The sequence below is a fragment of the Macrobrachium rosenbergii genome, chromosome 21 (genome assembly GCF_040412425.1).
Source record: "Macrobrachium rosenbergii isolate ZJJX-2024 chromosome 21, ASM4041242v1, whole genome shotgun sequence".
Lineage (NCBI taxonomy): Eukaryota > Metazoa > Arthropoda > Malacostraca > Decapoda > Palaemonidae > Macrobrachium > Macrobrachium rosenbergii.
This window is the reverse complement of record NC_089761.1, coordinates 30,485,644-30,501,960: the sequence shown is the minus strand read 5'-3', so window position 1 is coordinate 30,501,960 and position 16,317 is coordinate 30,485,644. Positions and strand designations below refer to the sequence as shown.

General features: G+C 39.1%; 1 protein-coding gene across 4 annotated transcripts in view; it reads right to left on the bottom strand.

Moving 5' to 3' along the window:
• The window catches only part of LOC136849845 (LIM/homeobox protein Lhx1-like), a 325,756-nt gene that overhangs the window by 12,136 nt on the left and 297,303 nt on the right, over positions 1 to 16,317 (bottom strand). The window lies entirely within an intron of this gene.

Below are 16,317 nucleotides of genomic sequence, written 5' to 3'. Positions count from 1 at the left end.
AAGCTTTCCCGTCGGAGGAGAAGCTTTCCCGTCGGAGGAGGAGAAGCTTTCCCGGCGCAGGAGGAGAAGCTTTCCCGTCGGAGGAGGAGAAGCTTTCCCGGTGCAGGAGGAGAAGCTTTCCCGGCGCAGGAGGAGAAGCTTTCCCGGCGCAGGAGGAGAAGCTTTCCCGGCGCAGGAGGAGAAGCTTTCCCGTCGGAGGAGGAGAAGCTCTCCCGTCGCAGGAGAAGAGGCTTGTGTGATGTCTTTGCCCTAATGAAGTGTGAAGGGCAGTAGTAGGTTGGATTGTGACGGCGTTTGATGGTCCTGTTGTCACTTGCCAATTGATTCTGGTTGCTAAGATTTCTAGCGGAGTTGCTGTTATCGCTAGAATTGATTTTGGTTTCTAAGTTTTGCAGCAGAGATGCTGTTATCACTAGAATTGTTTAAGGTTTCTGAGCTTTCTAGCGGAGATGCTGTTATCACTAGAATTGTTTATGATTTCTAAGTTTTCTAGCGGAGATGCTGTTATCTGTAGGTTTTGCGTATGGTTAGGGTCGGACGTAGCGATTAGGATAAGTATGACGTTGGTTGTCGTGGGTTCAAGTCCAATAACATTTTATATTCTTCAGGGGACAGAGCTTAGTTCCTTTTCTTCACTTCACAAAAAACAAGGACATGCCTGTGGCAATTATACTATTCAAGGGTGAGGGGCATTGCTTAATTCCGTCTCTTCATCCCCGGCCAAAGCACATGACAGTGGCAATTATACTCTTTAAGGGACAGGGGTCATTATTTAATTCCGTCTCTTCGCGCCCCCCCCCAAAAAAAAAAAAAAAAAAAGGTCATGACATTGGCAAATATCAAACATGATATGACGAATGTCCACAGAAAAAGAAGTGTAATAATAAAGTCTAACTAACCTGAACAATATCTTTACGTAATTTTTCTATCAAAGAATACACATCATCATCTTTTAAAGTTCATTATGAGAAAATCCAAACAGCTTCAGATCTTGATCTCCCTGTGATGACATCCAGTTTGGTCATGACCTTAGAGAGGTGCTGGTCTTCTCTCTCTCTCTCTCTCTCTCTCTCTCTCTCTCTCTCTCTCTCTCTCTACATTGCCTAGCACTTGAAAGTACGTAATAATGTGGTCGACGATTGCTAGGGGCGGATGAAAGCGAGATCGATTTAATGTCAATTTCTTATATTTTTATTTATTGTGTTGTTGGTTTATTAGATTATTGAGGGATTACAGTTTCAGACAGTTTTTGTAATGTAGTGGTATTCGGTACCTTTTAATGTAGCTAATACCAGTCTTCCAGTGCAGTTTTTATTACCATTCAGTGATCTCGTATTCTTTCGTAATATTCATAATATTATTCTTTCATAATATTCTTTCATAATATTGTTTTTTTTTTTACATTGCCTTGTGTTCAGTAGGACTCGTTAAAGAATATTATAAGAATTTTATTATATGCTAGTGTTCACTTAAGTCTTACGGCAGAAAAACTATACCGTATTTCAAACCCCTCATAATTCCAAAGTTTCTTTGAAGTACTTCAACTAACCTGTATATTTTTCCGGAAAATCATTAATCTTTAAATATCTGTGGTGCAAAGGAAGGAACATTGTATTGAATGTCATTGAGCGATCCAGGTACCCAGAAAAAGCTGTGTATGGCAGTCAGAAGAAACGGAAAATATCCACCTTGGATTTTCCGAAATACCGAGGAGTAAATTGCAAACTGTATAGGCCTATACATTAATTCGTCACGGAGATGAAGTGAAAATACGATTATGTTTTGGGGCTGATTCACATTATAACATCACGTCACCGACACATCACGTCACGTCAGAGTACGTGAGAATTTCTGACGTAATCAAATGGACTAGTTCACACCATCACGTCACGTCACCATCAAGCACACGGCATCCACCGTCGCGTCACGACACGTTTTCTTGGAAAGAATATTTTGACGTGACGTGACGTGACGGTGCTTATGCAAGTTTCTTAACGCTAAATCTGTGCGTCGCTGAATGATGGGCACGAACTGAACGGGATTGTGATGGATAGTGTGAATACAAGGCACGGCTGATGTCGGGACGGTGACGTGACGTGACGTGTAGGTGACGTGATGGTATAATGTGAATCAGCCTCTAATGGGATGCTGATTAAAAATAACGAATGATGCGTTTTGTACCATTCTTAATAGTGGTATACCAGTCTGATATATTTCGTATATGCCGTGATTTAATAAGTGAACGAATAATGAAGAACCTACACGATAAGAAATTGGTATTTGTTCATTAGAACCAAAAGGTTTCGTATGTAATCAAATAACCTGTGTAATATATATATATATATATATATATATATATATATATATATATATATATATAGTTATATATATATATATATATATATATATATATATGTTATATGCATGTATATATACATATACATATATATACACATATAGATATATATATACATATACATATATATGTATATATAGATATATATTATATATATTATATGTATATATATAATGTGTATGTGTATGTATGTAACATGTATGTATGTATGTATGTATGTATGTATGTATGTATGTATGTATGTATGTATGTATGTATGTATACCTAACAGCAAAAATGCGAAAACGCCAGCATTATTTAAGATAACACCAAATGTCCGGCTGCCAAGGTGGTATGAAAACCTTCGGAAGGGAAGGTGGGGGAGGTTAGGGGTGGAAGGGGGTGGAGGAGAAAGGGAGGGGAGGAGTTGGGGAGGGGTGGAGGAGGGGGGGATGTTGTCTTCGACCAAGTCCCCGCGTCTTGCGGTCGATGGAACTTGACTTAGACGGGTCTCGGGTTACTGCAGCTGGCGTGAAGTAGGGGCTGCCGAAGGAGGAGCAGAAGGTGAAGGGAAGAAACAGAAGAGATTGCAGGAGTGAAATAGGGAATAATAAGGAAGAAGAAGAAGAAGAGGGAGGAGAAGGAGAAAACAATGACGCAATACTGAAGCAGTTTCCAGTAATGAGCTGAGTCGGGGATTAGTGATGTGATAGGAGGGACAGACGGAAAAGGGAAGAAAGAGAAGAGATTGCAGGAGTGAAATAGGGAATAAGAAAGAAGAAGAAGAAAAAGAAGAAGGGGAAAACAATGACGCAATACTGAAGCAGCTTCCATTAATGAGCTGAGTGGGGAGTTAGTATTGTGATAGAAGGAGGGGCAGAAGGTAATAGGAAAAAGCAGAAGAGATTCCAGGAGTGAAATAGGGAATAAGAAAGAAGAAGAAGGAGAAAACAATGACGCAATACTGAAGCAGTTTCCAGTAAGGAGCTGAGTCGGGCATTAGTGATGTGATAGAAGGAGGGGCAGAAGGTAAAAAGGAAGAAACAGAAGAGATTGCAGGAGTGAAATAGCAAATAATAAAGAAGAAGAAGAACAGGAAGAAGAAGAACGTAATGACGAAATACTTAACTCGCGTTCTGTAACGAGTAGAGTCAGGCATCAGTGATGTGATAGTAGGGAAGTGTTCAGAAAAGATTTTAAATGCTGGTAGCGTGATTGATAAAGGTATATTCTAGTTAAGGGATTGGTAGGACTGGCTTCTTTGCTACCTAAATTAATTCGCTGTCGATGTGTGTTTCCTGAAAGCTTAGGCCCTATGACATCAAACGCTTACGGTATGGAGCTTAGTATACAAAACCGTTTTTGCTAAGTTTTACTGACGTCATTTGGTACCCTTAATCGTTATGTGCTACATATATTTTTCGTTCATGACAATTTTCAGGTTTTTTTTTTTTTTCAAGGAGAAACTTTTCGCTTGTATTACTTTTACTCGGTCACGAAGAACTGTGTTTGTGTAAAATTTTTCTTGCTACGCTAAACAGGTTTTATAATCATTAACATTTTTATGTCTTGTTATGGTAAACAAGTTTTATTAGTATTATTAACATTTTTATTGGTCTTGGTAGGGTAATCAGGTTTTATCATTATTAACATATTTATCATGTTACGGCAAACATTTTTTTATCATTATTAATTTATTATTATTAACATATTTATTTGTCTTGTTCGAGTAATAGGTTTTACTATTATCAACATATTTATTTGTCTTGTCACGGCAAACATTTTTTTTTTATTATTATTAATGACGAATATATTCCAAGTTTACTTTTGGCATCTCAGTATCAAATGTCCTGTTCAAGCAGAGACAGGGATGAAATTTCATCTACTCCGTCAATTACCTCGGAAAATATTACGAGAGGCAACTGCTAATTATTATTTTGGTCGCTCTCGTCGTTACCGGTACCGCGAATGCTTTGAAAGAAGCACCTGTGATTGCTATACGATATCTGTGAGATTGATATTTATTTATTGAATTGTTCTCCTATTAGCAGCTGTGAGTGTTATTTATTGTTAAAAATTTATACGCTTTAAAGCTGTCTCTCTGAAGGGTATACAGCATCGAGTGGTCCACCCTGCTGATATTTTATATTTATTTGTATTTTTCTATCATTATCCTCATCATCTCAGCGTGCTACTTGATGTATTATAGTGCTTTAGCTGTCGTGTATTGTTAGTGATATCCATGAATTTTTTTTACTTTACTAACGTTGCAGTTATTTTTGTGTGGCATAACATGTTTCAATTTTTGCTGGCAACCTGAATCGTGTCATTCACAGCTGCGGCGATCCTTTGCTTAACATGTAGTCGTGTTGCAGTTTCGTAAACGATAGAAAATGAAAGCAAATAGCAAATGAGATATATATATATATATATATATATATATATATATATATAGAGAGAGAGAGAGAGAGAGAGAGAGAGAGAGAGAGAGAGAGAGAGAGAAAGAGAGAGAGAGAGAGAGAGAGAGAGAGAGAGAGAGAGAGAGAGAGAGAGAGAGGGTCTTGAATTATCCCAAAGCATCGAGTGAATTCGAGGAAGCGTTGGTTCAAAAAGAAATGAATCTTGTATTATTTTTTTTTAGTAGATACGACGTATTAAAATTAAAGAAAGAAATTCTTAAACAATAAAGAACTGTCAATGTTGTTTGGATTATTGAACTTATTTTTTTTAGGGAAGGAACTTATAACTTAAAAGTCTAATTGTTCTGTCGAGCTTTGTATTACCAAGTCTTCCTTGTGCTTTCGTCAGTCGTAAATTCCAGAGCTTTAAGACAAATCTGAGAGCACTGTTTTTAGAGGGACTTAATTTCGAGTGCTTTCAGGCAATTAAAAGATGCAGTGTCCTCACGCAGGCTTAATTCCCGTGCTCTGAAGACAAATTAAAGACCAGTGTCCAAAGACTATCTTGGTTTGCAGTGGCCTGCGAACATTTTTATAGCTCGGCGTTTTAGGACAGACTCATGAGCGAAGAAGTTGAGGGCATTTTGCATTTTTAGTTTTCTGCAAAAGAAAACCATTGTGCCGGCCTTGTCTGTCCGTCCGCACTTTATTCTGTCCGCACTTTTTCTGTCCGCCCTCAGATCTTAGAAACTACTGAGGCTAGAGGGCTGCAAATTGGTATGTTGATCATCCACCCTCTAGTCATCAAACATACCAAATTGCAGCCTTATAGCCTCAGTAGTTTTTATTTTATTTAAGGTTAAAGTATCCATACTCTTGCCTCTGGCAACGATATAGGACAGCTACCACCGGGCCGTAGTTAAAGTTTCATGGGCCGCGGCTCATATAGCATTATACCGAGACCACCGAAGGGTAGATCTATTTTCGGTGGCCTTGATTATACGCTGTAGCGGCTGTGCAGAAAACTCACTTGCGCCGAAGAAACTTGGGCGCATTTTTCTCTTGTTTAAGGTTGAAGATACTTTATGGCGATATTCAAAGCCCCAAATTTAGCAAATATGCTGAGACTGAATTTCTCTATGATAATCTCGATTACATTGCTTCATTACCGTTACAAGACGTTTTCATTTTTGTAACGGTATTAAGAGCTATGATTTTCCTCGTATGCGACCTGTTCCATTCACTGGAAGCACTATAGAATGGAATGAGCGTTTGATCAGTTTCGTTAGGGGAGAGTCAAATAGGAAAGCTAGAAATTAACACCCCTGTAGGCATTACTTAAGGTTCTTTGCAGCGTCCCTTCTGCCCCTAGCTGCAACCCATTTCTTTCCTTTTACTGTAACTCCTTTCGTATTCTCTTTCTTCCATCTTACTCTCCACCCTCTCCTAACAGTTGATTCATAGTGCAACTGCTTGCAGGTTTTCCTCATGTTACACCTTTCAAACCTTTTACTGTCCATTTCCGTTTCAGCTCTGAATGACCTCATAGGTCCCAGTGCTTGGCCTTTGGCCTAAATTCTATATTCAGTTCAGTTCAGTAGAAATTAACAGAGATTTTGGTATGATTGCGATTACAACAAAGGCCACTTTTTAATTCAGAGATTTTAATACAAGATCGATTATGATAAAGGTGAATTTATGTAATTACTGCTGATGCTATTATTATTTTACATACACTGCGTTCACCGTGATCACTACCACGATCATCATACGTCATACAGCGGCTGATGGTTTTGGAAATTTGCACATTAGGGGTTCACACTTTCCTGAAGGTAGACATGGCAATAGTGCCATTTGCCTCTATTCACTTGACTGAAGGTAGATATGGCAATAGTGCCATTTGCCTTTATTCACTTTCCTGAAGGTAGATATGGCAATAGTGCCATTTGCCTTTATTCACTTGACTGCAGGTAGATAGGGCATTAATGTCATTTGCCTTTATTCACAGAAATAACTCCCAGTCAATTTTGACTTGACAGTCAAAACAAAATACCGCCCTTTGAGATTTCAGTGAGGAAGAACAATTGAAAATGAAGGATAGGAGAATCTGGAGAGGAACGATTGCAGAGAGCAAGGAGCGGTGTGTGTGTGTGTGTGTATATGTGTGTGTGTGTGTGTGTGTATGTTTGTGTTAAGGACGGTAGTAAGTAGGCAGAAGGAGAAGAGCAGCAGCAGTAGCAGCGGCATACTGTACATCGGAGACAACATCACTCTTATCAAACCGCGAAAGCCGAATTAGATTACTCGAAAGGTTGTTCGCGGTATCGACAGAATTCTATAGCGCGCTTTGTATTTGATTATTTATGAAATAATCTTTTTTTTATGTCGTAGAATGCCCGGTTTTGCTTAAGTGCTCTCTCTCTCTCTCTCTCTCTCTCTCTCTCTCTCTCTCTCTCTCTGTGCATATGATTACTTATTCTGATTCATGTTTTATTCCCGCGAATTCCCGATCCGGAGTCAATATTTCATTGTTACTTTGAATGAATTTTGTGCTGGGCAATTGTTTGCGTTGTCAGTTGAACCTATTTGAAGTCAGTGAATTTATTACGTGCTAATGTTGTTGTTGTACTGATTTATTCAAAGGTATTGCTGTCAGGCCGTGAAAGAATTGTGGCTTCAGGCTTGAAGGGTGTCGCTTATCATCGGCAGACTTTCCTGTTACGATTAATATATATTTTTTAGTTCACAATTAATATATTTTATTTTAGTTGTTCTTCCGTATACGCACGAAGTTTTCATATTTATGCTGAAATGAGTTTTACAGTATTGTTTCTTATCCTGAAAAAAATCCTTAATTGTTTTTAATTAATGTAATGTCGTTTGGTTGACATTTTTATATTTCTTACTCGAACGCTCAAGATAGAGCGTGGGGAGTTACTTATTTTTAAATGCTATTTCTAATTTTTAAATGCTATTTTTAAATGCTTTAAGGTATTTGGGAAGACATGCGTTAATTGCAGGCACCGAGGCCAATTCGAAAACAAAAACAACTACTGTATAAACTATGCCTTTATAAATATGGGCTATTTTAAACATATAACATACACAAGTTTCGAATTCATTGAAAAATGTTTTGGTTTGGAAAATGGTTGAGTTCACAAAACTGAAGAAGTTTGGTTAAAGCCAATGGATTGCTCCCAGAAGCAAGAAACTGTGGTGCCGCCAAAGACCAGCTTTCTTTGTCAGCCAAAATGTATGAAGCATCATGGTTTATTAGATAAGTAGAAATGTAAAAAAAGTAATAGATATGTCTCATGCAGGAAATACGAAGTTGCCATTCACAATATGGTAGTAGGTTTTGAAAATACAAGAAAAAGCATTAGACGTCGACCTTGACTCAGCGATATCTCTCTGAGCTGTTGCATCTCAGAATATCTCTGCACTGTAGGCATTACTTAAGGTTCTTTGCAGCGTCCCTTCGGCCCATAGTTGCAACTCCTTTCATTCCTTTTACTGTACCTTCATTCATATTTTCTTTCTTCCGTCTTGCTATCCGCCCTCTCCTAACAATAATTGTTTCATAGTGCAACTGAGAAGTTTTCCTCCTGCAACACCTTTCAGACCTTTCAGCGCTGAATGACTTCATCAGAGGTCCCAGCGCTCGGCCTTTGGCCTAAATTCTGTATATTCTATTCTGTTTAGAATATCTCCTGATGAATCTGTTCATCTTGCGATTGAAGGATAAGGAAAAGTCGGTTCGAAAGTCAGCATTTCAACGAAGTGAAAGTCTTCCTTTTTTTTTTTTTTTAACTTAGTAAAGCTCCCATTCGGAAAGCCACTGAAAGGTGACACTTCTCGGGTTATATATCTGGGAATTAGCTTCGCCTTTCCTTGTGTGTGTCTTATTTTATTCGTGTCTTTTCACTCTTGTGCATTTGTCTTTAGCCCGGGGAAAAGAGAGAGAGAGAGAGAGAGAGAGAGAGAGAGAGAGAGAGGTGCGTATGACGAAGTCTTAATGATGTTCAGTTGTCAGAAGAGTTTTGAACAGGGGTCTGTTCTTTTGTCTAAATTATATTGCAGGTGCTGAAAAGGACATGACATGCCTCTCTCTCTCTCTCTCTCTCTCTCTCTCTCTCTCTCTCTCAGGCCATAGGTTAATATATATATATATATATATATATATATATATATATATATATATATATATATATATATATATATTGTGTGTGTATGTGTGTGGTGTATATGTATATGTATGTATGTGTGCATACAAGCATACATACATACATACACATACTTCCACACACATTAAGTCCCCGTGCCACGTAGAGAAGTAGCTATGACGCACAGTACCTGCCCGATAGAGCGGTCAAAGCTCCCATCCATTAGTATGAGGGGCGCGAATGAGCGCCATAAATAATCTGGCTTGTCCGAATGCATTAAGTAAGTTGTATAGAACCAATAAAAGTGTCAGAACTTGAAAGACAGGCGAGTGTGTGCCCCCTCGCCAAACTGCGGCCGTTAGAATTGCCTCCTCCCACTCGAGCCGCAAGTCATTTTTTTAAAAGCAGCAACAGAGGAGAGAGAGAGAGAGAGAGAGAGAGAGAGAGAGAGAGAGAGAGAGAGAGAGAGAGAGCGTGTTTGTTTGCATAAGCAAGGGAGAAATGGAACGGGCAGGGGAGCCGTTTCAAAGGCAAATTTTGTCTATTACTACTACTATTACACTACTACTACTACTATGATGCAGCCGCATTGAGGGATTATGGTTTTTTGACACAGCAAACTGCGATGGGTCAGCTTGGAGCCTTTGTCTTTAGGCTTCAAGGGGGTAGGAGGGGGGAATAGTGGTTTTAAATTGTCTGAGTTTTTATTAATTCTCAAATTTTACGAAAATCCGCAATTTTTTTATGATGTGAACGTTACACTGCTAAACGCTTCCTAATGTCGGATTTCATTGAACTGGTCGCACCAGTACATTTAGCCTCCTAAACTCGTCACGCTAGTGCCTATATTTTATGATTCTGAATCAAGTGTTGCCGTGGATTATTGCATAAAGGAATTTGTGCAATAACATATTTTTATTGGTGCTTTCTGATACGACGGGGTGGGGATGGGTGGCTTCCAATTCAGGATAACAGGAAATTTCACGGTCATAATGGCCTGCTGTCTAGGAAGGTTTTCAAGTGCCGTATTAAGGGTTGCTAATGAGAGAATAGGAAGTCGTTCATTTTATCATCCCCCCCCCAACAAACCTCTGGAACACCCCCCGAATCAGATTTGGTACCGAGAGACGCATAAGGAACATTTGCGTGTCGCCGGTACCTTCTTGAAATGCTAGTTGATGTAAATGGAAATACTTTGCGTGGATCATTTTATTGTGTCTTCACGACATCCCTGAGAGAGAGAGAGAGAGAGAGAGAGAGAGAGAGAGAGAGAGAGAGAGAGAGAGAGAGAGAGAGAGGAGAAACTGTCAAATGATACTGACCACATTTTATTTTCTTTATTTATCTGTCATATCTTCTGTGGTAATATTTCGGTTAACACTTAAAACTGTTTGTCTCAGTGTTTCTTTTAGAGAGAGAGAGAGAGAGAGAGAGAGAGAGAGAGAGAGAGAGAGAGAGAGAGAGAGAGAGAGAGAGAGAGAGAGAGAGAGAGGCCATCATCGTGTATGCAAAGTCGTATCCCGTGTAACAAGTTCATTTTAGCCCTTGGACATTTTTCGAAGGTTCTTGCTATGAGGTTCTTGTGATATAGGTGTCATAAAATTCTTGTTGACTCTTGAATATTCTTCTTTCTTCTTCCTCCTCTTCTTCTTCTTTATCATCCTCACACACACACGCACTATACAGAGAGAGAGAGAGAGAGAGAGAGAGAGAGAGAGAGTGTCTGTTGAAGTCTTAATGAATTATGATTCTCTTTGTACTCTGATTATAACTAATACGTAGATGAGAGAGAGAGAGAGAGAGAGAGAGAGAGAGAGAGAGAGAGAGAGGGGGAGGTGCCTCTATCAAAGTCTTAATGAATTATGATTCTCTTGTACTCACGATTATAACTAATACGTAGATGAGAGAGAGAGAGAGAGAGAGAGAGAGAGAGAGAGAGAGAGAGAGAGTGAGAGAGAGAGAGAGAGGGGGGAGGTGCCTCTATCAAAGTCATAATGAATGATTCTCAAATAACCAATATGTAGAAATATATTCTATTTATTCGTTAATGAGAGAGAGAGAGAGAGAGAGAGAGAGAGAGAGAGAGAGAGAGAGAGAGAGAGGTACGTCTAAATGAATGATTTGTATAGATGATTATCTTAATGTATAGATGATTATAATTAATGCGAGAGTAGAGAGAGAGAGAGGTGCGTCTGTCGAGTCTTGATGAACGAATCTCTTAAACACACGATTATGACCGATACGTAGAACTAGATTCTGCTTACTCGTTGATGACATAGCTCGGGCTTCCAATGTCAAAGCTCAGGCCAATGCCAGCGCATAAAACTTCAACGCTGGACACACTTTCAGCGACAGGGCAGACCCATAAATCTTCGCCCTACAGTAAAGTATAAGGACACATTATCACAGCAGCAGACGCTCGCAGAAGGTCGTGTTGTCAAACCGTAAGGGCGTGGCCGGGGAATAAATATAGACGTAAGCTGGCTGAAAGATTTCTGTTAAGATTCGTTGATATGAGAGAGAGAGAGAGAGAGAGAGAGAGAGAGAGAGAGAGAGAGAGAGAGAGAGAGAGAGAGACTGTTAGTTTGCCTTTTGTTGTCCCTGCTAGCTTGAGAGAAAACCTGTCTTAAAACACATGAGTTTATGAAGTCTGCGATTGCTTCCAACCTTGTAGGTTTGGAACTCTCTCCCACCTTCGGTTTTCCCAACTCTTTCTTCGTCTCTTATTGATATTTGTAAACTTTTTCAATGTCAGGTGTTGAGTGTTTAGTAAACGTCATGTTCTGATTATACTTTAATTGATATGTATGGTATTTTAATTGATATTTAATGTACTTTAATTGATATTTATGGAATGACTTGTTAACTTTCTTTGTGACTGCATTCACCTTCTAGATGTCAGTAAATCGCTATGATTCATAGCGTCAAAACATAATTTTTGAACAGAAACAGTAATAATCGAGTTCATTTGCAACACTGCCTTACATCCAACGTTTTTCAGAGCTATAAACTCTGGTGGAGAATCTTTGTACAGTCTGCAGACTATACGAGTCACTGCGGGGCCGATTTCAATAACTCAGAATTATTGCATCTAAGTGAAGAGTCCAGAAACCTCACGAATGCAGGAAGGGAATGTATATGGGAATTGTTTTTCGTGCTCTTTATTTGCTATTTTTTTTTTATTTACTCGACGTTGAGGTTTGTGATGTATGCAATAGGTCACAGGTGGGAAATAATATGCCAGTTGGGGACGATTGTGACCTGCATGAGTAAAAAATTTTTTTTTTTATTTTCAAGGTGGTATGACGGAGTTCGTGTATTGATCTGGATTTCTTGTACAAAGATTCTGTCTGTTTAGCTATTTTTTCTTTATTATTTCCAAGATGTATTGATCTGGTTTTATTGTAGATAGATTCTGTCTGTCTCTCTGTCTAGACCTCGAAGTGTTAGTATTGACACGCCCACCTCACTAGTAAGGGGTCCTATGTTCGAATTCCGGAAGGGGACGGAACTATTTGGGCACGCTTCGTTAAACCCTTCCGCTGCTAATGATCTAAGAGGTTCATTATATACCTGGTGGCCATCCGATTGCAGTGGGTTGCAGTTGGGGTCGTTGGAAGAGAGGAAAAAAATTAATGTTGGTGAACATTAATACCCTAAAAAAAAAATAAAATAAAACGCTGCCAGGTAATTGGAGGAAATCATAACGGTAATATTATTATTGTCAGCAGTTTTGTAGATCGGCAGCATCAGTAGTAAATATAGTAGTTTTGTTGTTCCCATCATTTATTTGTGAAACGTGGGAAGCGATACAAATTATATCAAGACAGATCGGCTGGATTGAAGAGTACTGGATAATTAAGAAATAAAAATTGAGGGAAGTAACGAGTACCTTTGGAATATAAGGGAAACAGATTTTCATTAACTCCATGACAGTACTCTCATGTTATTTTCATTCATGTTATTATTTGAGGGTAGAATATCACAGGCACCGCCGCACACCTCTGGTTTTAGATTTTTCTTTTGAGCTGTCGCGGTTGCTTCCAAGCGTCCCGCTGTATAAAACGCAGTATGTATCTGTTGATATTTAATATTCACCCCCCCCCACCCCCGTAACCCAGCTAAAGTCTACGGGCAATGAACTCCACACTTAACTATCACAAAATCATAGCGAGAAAATACAGGGCAACATAAAGTCCTTGATGTAATTCAGCTATAGTCGACGCGGTTACAATATTGGTCAGCCCCGTAGGAGGGTAGTGTTGTCAGTGCACCTCACGAGTTGTACTTTAGGCATTACTTAAGGTTCTTTGCAGCGTGCTTTCGGCCCCTAGCTGCGACCCCTTTCGTTTCTTCTCCTGTACCTCCTTTCATATTCTCTTTCTTCCATCTTGCTATCCACCCTCTCCTAACAATTGATTCATAGTGCAACTGCTTTGAGGTTTTCCTCTTGTTACACTTTTCAAACCTTTTACTGTCAATTTCCGGTTCAGTGCTGAATGACCTCATAGGTCTCAGTGCTTGGCCTTTGACGAAAATTCTATATTCAATTGAAAATTGCCCAGATATTGGCGTCGTTATTGAAGGGATATGCACATAATACTATACAGTATGAAAGATTAGTCGTTTCTGCAGTGTATTGAAGCTAAACGTTTCCTCCCAAAGTTCCTTTCACACGTACTCGGGCCGGTCCCAAGCCCAGATGAATGAGGAGAGTCCAACATAAAGTTAACACCACTTTACCTTGTAATAAACCTTTGCGGTCTGGTCACGGCTTGGTATTTTTGATGTAGAAAGCTGGAATTTTGAGCCACCACGGGAACTATTTCTGGACAGTCGCTTGTCCCTTTGACCTGGCAAATATTTTGGCAGTCGCTCGTCCTTTTGACCTTGAATATATAATAAGGAATGCATGGGGGAAGTAGGTCAGTCTTGGAGCGAATTTTTCTCTTATTATGACCGCCCAAATTTGGCCTAAGCTGGGAACTGGAAATGCATCCGGTGAAAAGAATTCTTACGTGGTCAACTGTCAGCTATATATGGTGGGCGTACATGATTTTGTCCATTGAAACAACAAAACGGCCTATTCACTTTGATACCAAGCGTTTAAAGTTAGGACTCAAATTGTAAAATATCTCGTGTTTTTTTTTATTTCCACAATAAAGTCTCAAATAAATTTATTTGCTTAAGAAAATGAGAGAACTTTGTCTTTCAGGCATGCTCGCAGTAGTATTATGCTTAACTAATGAATTAGTGTCGTAATGATCAACTAATTATTGCATTACGTTGCGTCATATTTATTCGGTACCTTTAGCATGCTATTTCATAATTGCAGCGCAGAGTGCATAATTTCATGTTGGGTGTCGTTATGTTAATTAAAGGACAATTATTTTACCGAAATGATTATTGCGCGGATGAAATTACCTTGTTTTACTTATTAATTTTTTTTTCTGTATTTTGAGGTAATGAAAGATATGGTGTAACATTAGAGTCTCTCTCTCTCTCTCTCTCTCTCTCTCTCTCTCTCTCTCTCTCTCTCTCTCTCTCTCTCTCTCTCATAATTATTGTCTGTACATGTACATATGCTTACAGGCGTCTGAGCTCTGTGTGTGCATCACATATGTACATATGAACGAATATACGACCTGATTTCTTATTTGTTGCCTGAATACATCATTATTGATCGAGGTGTCCCGTCTCGATGTTCTTCCCCAAGAAAAAAAAAAGAAAGAGAAAAAGAAAGAGTAACAATTCGGACATCGCTAGGACTAATAATTCTTGAGGGAAGTGAGTTATCGACAATTACAACTATTTTTTTCTCTCTTTTTTTTATTTGGAGTCACTGAGAAAGTTTATACTTCACACCCACTGTGGCTCCCTTATAATGTATAAATCACGGGACGTTATCATTTTTCTATTTGTCCCCTCTCATTACTCAGGGGAGAGAGGGGAATACAAGGCTATTATCGCACGATTTACGACGATACCTATCGGAAACGACCCCCGGGATGCACCCGGTGGGACCTGCTTACGCTCCCGTATACGCGTCTTATTCCCGTATGACATAGGCGACTTAATTCGCTTTAAAAATGTATGGGAAGCGCAACGGAGACTGGCGATTTGCTTCGTTTATTATTGGTTATTAGCGTTTAGGACCTCTCTCTCTCTCTCTCTCTCTCTCTCTCTCTCTCTCTCTCTCTCTATCCTGGATCCAGAAAAATTTCATGGGGGGCCACCAATTTTCGTATTATGCATATATATGTGTATATATATATATATACTGTATATATAAGCTATTATTATCTAAATCTTCAATATTATTATTTTGTCATTATTTTTAATGGAGGCGGAGGACACGTGCCCAGGTGCCCTCCCCCCCTGGATCCGCTAGTGCTCTCTCTCTCTCTCTCTCTTTGCCTGCCTTCACTTAAGTGTCATTTTGTAGTTCGTCATTTGGCACAGAGTACCGGTGGCTAGGTGGATCCTATTCATGATTGTTTTTCGATAATGAATATGGCCGAGGTACATTTATAATGTTTTTTTTCTTTGGACGTGATATATGCCGGTTCCAGTAATTTGGTTCATACTTCATTGTACTTTCTTCTTGTTATTTAAAATCAGTTTTGTTGAGCTTGCTTATGCAGAGTCTCTCTCTCTCTCTCTCTCTCTCTCTCTCTCTCTCTCTCTCTCTCTCTCTCTCTCTCTCTCTCTCTCGTAATAAAAATTAATACGTGAAATCGACAAACCTCTGCACTCGGAGAGTGCCAAATACTCTTACGAAATACTCTTACATATTTTAAGATGCCAAATACCCTTACAAAGCCAAAGATGCTAAAAACCATTACGAAATACCCGTACATATCCAAAGATGCCAAAAACCTTTACGGAATACCCCAAATGTCCTAAAATGATAACAACCATTACGAAGTGCCCTTACATATCCTAAGATGCCAAATACCCTTATGTATCCTTAGATTCCAAATACCCATCATTTCCTAAGATGACAGATATCCTTACGTGCCCTTAGATGCCAAGTGCCCTCTTATGAAATACCCTAACATATCCCAAGATCCCAAATATCCTTACATATCGTAAGATGCCAAATACTCTTATAAATTCCCTGACATATCCCAAGATGCCAAAGATGCGTAATTACATATCCTAAGATGCCAAAGATGCGTAATTACATATCCTAAGATGCCAAATATCCTTACATATCCTAAGATGCCAAATACCCTTTCATATCCTAATATGCCAAATATCCTTACATATCCCAAGACCCCAAATACCTTTACATACCCTAAGATGCCAAACACTCTTACATATCCCAGGATGCCAAATATCCTTACATATCCTAAGATGCCAAATACCCTTACATATCTTAAGATATCAAATATCCTTACATATTCTAAGATGCCAA